Source organism: Rhipicephalus microplus, chromosome 1, assembly GCF_043290135.1.
Source record: "Rhipicephalus microplus isolate Deutch F79 chromosome 1, USDA_Rmic, whole genome shotgun sequence".
NCBI lineage: Eukaryota > Metazoa > Arthropoda > Arachnida > Ixodida > Ixodidae > Rhipicephalus > Rhipicephalus microplus.
Genome location: NC_134700.1, coordinates 118,613,461 through 118,619,757, shown reverse-complemented (window position 1 = coordinate 118,619,757; position 6,297 = coordinate 118,613,461). Strand labels below are relative to the sequence as shown.

Genomic DNA, 6,297 nt, shown 5'->3' with positions numbered 1-6,297 from the left:
ATTGATAGATCGCACGTATCTTCGCAGTCGATGTTATGCGACGCCTGCGCATGGAAACTGACTGTGTTTTAATTTCTTTATTGACTAGAACGTCATGATGTGGCGCTAAATATACAAGCACAAGTGCATGAACATGAATAGCATTGGAAAAAACGTGCGCCCTCCGTGAAATGACCGCAGCGCTAGTGCCCTAGCAGAGTAAAGATCATTCATGCTTGTTGTGCTAAAGCTGCTGTATATTTAATGAAACTTGAGCTTTTTTCTTCCTTAATCTAAGCTAAGTTCAACTTTTTTAACAGGGCTAGTTTATTAGCGGGTCATTAGTGTTTCTTCAAATAGCTCCTTAAAATATGCAAGAAGCAAACAGTGATCTTACACCATCGTCTGCACCTAACCAGAATGACACAAGACGTCGCGATGGGTGCTGACCGAGTGCGACCCGTTGTCTGGCATACTTACCTGGTGTCGGGGTGACCGTGGTCAAGATGGCGGTGCCCCCAGGGAGAGGCGCGGGCATTGCCCTGCGCTCGTGCTGACCCTTGCCACTACCCCAAACTGGGGCAGATGGGGCATTAAATGTTTGGTAGTGGGGGACTGCGTTCGCGCTCTCCCCCTTTTTTACAATCCAAAGGAAGATCTATACACCCGTTGAAACACTGGCGCGGCGGAGGATAGTGCAAGCTACTGAGAACCGGTTTCTCCGATATGGCTTTGTAGGTGTCGTTTTCTTGCTTTAGGTGAGAACTACTCAAAGCCCTTACAACATACCTTCCCATGGCTGCATCTGGAGAAATAAATGGACAGTTTGCCATACTCTGCGGCTTTCCTGTAAGGCTTGTTTACCAACCAAAAACGCTTGTTCACGGACTGCCTTTTTCGCTCATTCTGCAGCGAAGGCACGCGAGCACGCGAGTACAAGAAAATGTCACCTCTCTAAAAGCCAGCAAAGGCACGCGAGCACGCGAATACAACAATATTAGCGAGAAAAGCAGTCTGTAAACGTGAAGTTTTCGTTGGAAAACAAGCCATACAAGCAAGCAACCTAGCAGATTATTGGAAACTGTCCATTGGGCAGTGGAGTTTAGTAACACGCCACGAGTAGGGTATCCTGGCTCAAGTTGGCGTATAATCAGTCATTTTTTTCTTGTTGTCGTGCCACTTTCTTTGGTTCCGTTCTGACCTTCTAAGTCCTGACCGAAAGCACGCGAATTCTTAGAGACAATGACGAGCGAAGGATTTGCTTTCGTGGAGGTCTATGCATCACTGCCACTTGTCGCGTCACGCGTTTCTGGAAAACTAGTAAAGATCACCTGTCACCCGAAATCCAGCGTGGCGCTTCCCGGCGATGTGGCTGCGCCCCTCTTCCTCGCTTCGGTTGCAGTTGGCATGAATTCTTATTATTCGCGCACACTTCGAAGAATGCAAGGTATCACCCACCTTTTTTTACATTAGTATCTCACGCGGAGAGTGAGAGAGTGGCCTATTTTGTCATTTATCTCGTTAACGAAGGTTTGTTTTGCTTTCTCTATCTTAGCTTATAGCAAATCGGGCCGCTTGCTGCAATGCAAAATTGGCATGCGAAATGCACTGTAGCCGTCGTAGCGTGCGCTTCTTTGTAGCCTGTCGCAGTTAACCCGAAAATTTCAAAACAAGAGGGCCGCGAAATTCTTTTGTGGCTCACTTGTGCCACACTAGAGAGTATTAAACTTCGCATATTGACATCGACCAACTTTAAACTTCTATTGGAAATTTATGGGTATGCACGGCATAGCTTTCATTCGAAGAACAAAAAAATAATAGGGGGTCTAAAGCTTCGCCTTTAGGAGTTGAACGCAATAGCGACATTCTGTGCTTAGTGCGTACTTCAAACACTTAGTGCATGAAATCTTTTCGAAATTGCTATGAACACACTACGTGGCCTTCAGAAAATAGGCAAAGTTGCGTGTGCGCCTTTTGCAAAAAGGTACCGGCTTTCAACGACGGGGCCATTATGATAATCACATATTTTGACGCCAGTTGGCCACGGACACTTGTACCCCACAATTATATTGCAATATTCTATGTTAAATTGGAAAGCATGTATACGGGACGCATGTGTTTGTGAAGCAAGAGAGCTACTTTCAATGCATGTGCAAGCCGAAGTTCTTTTCACTATTTACACAAGCCGAGGCGTGCCTTGTAGTAGAGCATTCGCTCGGCAAACAAACGGCCCAGGACCGATCCCCCTTGAAGCAGAACAACGTTGATTCGGTCCCCACTGTGCTCCAGTAGTTTTTTATTATTTATTTGTATTTGCATTGTTCTCAATTATTCGGTCGCGCATAATACGATGATTTTTCTTTTTTAAATAATAACGCCGACGCCGGAGTTTCTGCGAAAGGAGCTGTTTGGTGCTATCGCGTTAATAACACTGCGGCCGACATGCGGTGGCAGCCATCGCGAAGGAGCAAGTTTTTTGCTGCTGCTTGTCGCTGTCACGACAAAATCACGTGCACTGGGTTAGGGCCTTACTACAGGTACAAAAATAATTGATGAACACAGGATCATGTATGATAAATAATCAATAATTAAACTTAGACGTTAGCTGTGGGGTCGGCGATGTGTCACTAATCGTTAACGTGGATGCATTACCGTTAGACGGTGTTTAACTGTCCAACCAATAATTGTATAAGCTCTCTTATATGAATTTACAATAGGCACTAAACTACTTCTGTATGATGACGTTTTATTTTTTTTGTTATACGAATTCGTATGATGTAGGAGTCAAGCATATTTGATTTTTTTTTTCAGCAGAAACGTTGTGCAATGTCTACATTGGTTTTTTAAGTTATCCTGCGGAAAGTCTGAAAGAAATACCTCACTCAAGGCACCGTAATCCGTCACAACATTGATTAGAAAACGCGAGGTGCGTGTTTCAGGAGCACGGAAAAGATTAGGTATCGACTAGAGAAGTGGGATGGTGTGCACTGCGGCCAATGCACGTATTCAATTTGGGTACCGAAAGAATGTAATTTCAGCAAACAGTGGCTTCCAACAAAATTTGGTGAGTGGCATCCTGAAACGTTCAGTCTAATCTTTGACGATTATTCTAAAGGCGTTCTCGTTAGAGGTACAAACTGTAATATTCCGAAAATGGTAAGGTATTTTACAATCATGCGGATGGTCCCGTAAATGCAGATGTTTATACGCCCCAATTCAGAGCTATAGCGGGGCGGCTCATGCCAATGTCGACAACATAATCTGTACATGTGGCACAGCGATAGTAAGAATCAAACGTAGCGCTAATCCTATAATTCGGATAACCATGGAAGTGCACTGGAGCTAGGTTGCTGGGCGTAGCCTCCCGCTGCTGTAGGCCGGTCCAAGCTTGAAATGCACGATGACGGCTAACGCTGGGTAATGGAGGTGATGGAGCACTACCATGCGTATAACGTCCCCCGCTTTTCTCACTCATACGTTTTTTAGGAATCGAATCACGTGAACAAATGTTATTGATTTGCTCATTTTCAAACATCAAAAATGTTAAGTAAAAAACAGGCCATCATAATGTCGGAATTTTAATCACTGAAGTATTGGTATCAAGTGAGCATATCATCTGGGAGCAAAACTATCGTTATTCCCACCCTGCATTCATTGTTCATTTAATATAGTCACTCTGCACTAGTCGCAGTTTTTACACTACTATTCTCACGAGCTGTAAACTTCCATTTCTGCCTCTAGGGACTTCTTCTTCACTGTCTACCAGCGACGCCCTTTTGTCACCCACGTCATACTGCTCACCTTCGTTCGGACAAGTCCATTTCTTTAGAAAAATAAAAAAATAAGATGTGAACCTAATATTCCAGCTTTATCGCTCACCCAACATCATCAACCGTATTTTTCTAATGCATGTTTATGCAGCTTCGAACTGTGCACCCTTTTTGCTGACGACTAGAACCTAGCTCAATTTGATGCGCGCGAATGAAATCGACCATTGTCCAGCCAGCTTAATCTAGCGTGTCTTTTCAACCTTCGATCTCTCGGAATGTCAAAGGAGCTTTGTCGTGTATGTGTGCCAGTGTCCGATTGCACCGACGATGCGGCCTGAAAGCGTGGTAGAAGAACCTACATAAGAAAAACGTTTCGCCGTCCGTAAACAAGATTACGACCCGAAACATGACGCCGAGGGACGGCCGCTTCCAAATCGATTTGTGGACACGCCTCTTTTGGGGCCGAAATAGGAGCCTGTTTGAAAGGAAAAGGAAAGAAGAAAATAAAAAATTTGCAATTACTAGCCTACGAATTTCATATCATCTTGATCTCCGTTTTTACTCTCGGCCTACGATATTTTTGTGTTTAAAAAACTTGTGTGCACAGCAGTAGGAGTGGCGCCAGCTTGCTGTCTAATGTCGTATGTATTCCTTGTTTATTTCCTGAGATATGTATTGATGCCCATTTCTCGAACAGGTTGTCATGTGGAACGCTAAAATAAAAAGAATGTATTGAAAAAATATCGCTCTACTTAGCCATTTTTTGACGACTCAGGAATTTTAAGCGCGCGTTATGTTTAGACAAGCATGAAAATTACGCGAGTGCTGTTGCCGCTACCTTACCGGTCAATATAGCAGTTGGCGCTTTGATTTTCAACGTCACTCCTTCAGCAACGATCTCGTCCTTCTATTGAGTTTATGGTCTCTGCTTCGTTGCAGTAAGCTATCAATTTGCGAGTAAAAGCTAGTTAGGTCAGCCTTAATTTATGTCTGTTTGTTCTGTCTGTGCTTCTTGGACCTTAACGTGCATTCCGTTGACTTCCCTGGTTTTTTTTGGGTCAGTTTGGCAGTACTGAGCGCAGCCCCCCCTTGATTGGGAGACGCAGATAACCAATCATGCCTGAGTCAACCGTGATTGAACTGATTAACAAATAAACGAAATGTCTTAACATCGCCTGCCATGGAGGTTTAGTAGCTAAGAAACTCGGCTGCTACTCGATGGTCGCGGGATGAAATTTTCCATGGGGACCGCGATGTTCAAGGCCCAGATACTTACTTTTAGGCGCACGCTAAACAACCCCAGACGATAAAAATTTGTGGCGTCTCCACTACGGCTTCTCCAATAACCATCTCGGGTTTTCGGGACGTTAAAGCCCAACAATTAGCATTGGATTCTTCTAATGTACACCCTACTTTTTTCAGCCTTGATTGGTTCACCCATTGCCTGAGCATACGCAGATAGTTTTTCGCGTCTTTTGTTCCGCCGTTGTATATTTTGAAAGTTGTTCGTCGGCGCTTGTCGTGTCCTGAGACTCCTGACTATCTTTATTTGTCTGTGTTTGTACGTCCAGTGCTTAAATTGAGTAGAGATCATATTATCCCGTAACGTCAGAAAGAAACCTGTAACTGGAGGTCAGCAGGACGTAAAGCTCTTCAGAATACTTAGCAAACTCATCGTCTTTTTTTCGTGCAAATGTCTTCTTTCTTTTCCACAGTCACTGATACAAACTTGCCAATAACAATAGCACGTAATACAAGCTATCATGCTCATGGCACTATCCTCCCCCCCCCCCCCCAAAGCATCATCCCGATTCGGCTGCGTGATTGCGAGAGAAACAAAACACACACACACACACACACACACACACAAGCTCACCTGATGTAACGGTGACGTAGTGTACGAAAGGACACACTATGTATAAGCGATCGTAGCAAGATTTTCTGCGGCTTTGACGCCCTACCACAAAGACAGAGCCAGAAGCTTTTGCGTAATCTATAACCTTAGTGCGTAACATTCATCAAGAGCATCGCCCAGCTCTAAATTGCATCAAAACAGCGACCGCATGGCAAAGTCTTTTGCAGAAAATTGGTGATCGCCATCGTCATTCGAGCTGCTAGATTAAAAAACTTTAGTTTCCATGTGCTGGGAATGCAGCAATGAATATTCTTGAATATGTGGAAGCCAACTCTGCTTCTGCCAATTTTTAAAATGTTCTAGGTTCCAACATGCAAAAAATATGCTTCGGTGAACGCGTGCAATGTGGAATAGAAAAGAACCTAACTCAATGAGAATGAATGAATGAACGATTTTTTTCATCTTTATTGCACTCATATCTTATACAAAATAAGCACAAACGGTATGGTCCCATAGCCAAAGGCTAGTGCGGGTTCCATTGAAAGTATACATAAGTGAACCTGTAATAGTTTTAAATAAAGATGAACAAAAGTAAACAATTCAAATTTAGTATACAAGAAGTAATGTTTATCTGCTAACAACAGTCACTTGAATTCGATTGAACATAAAAAAGGGAAAGTACATCACTTGTAG

The 6,297-nt window shown here is 43.6% G+C and overlaps 1 non-coding gene across 1 annotated transcript; it reads left to right on the top strand.

Annotated features, from left to right (window-relative positions):
* Positions 1-451: 451 nt before the first annotated feature.
* LOC142771492 (U1 spliceosomal RNA) lies at positions 452-615 on the top strand. Its single transcript, XR_012885956.1, has one exon. It is a non-coding gene; the product is annotated as a U1 spliceosomal RNA (small nuclear RNA).
* The last annotated feature ends 5,682 nt before the right edge of the window (positions 616-6,297 follow it).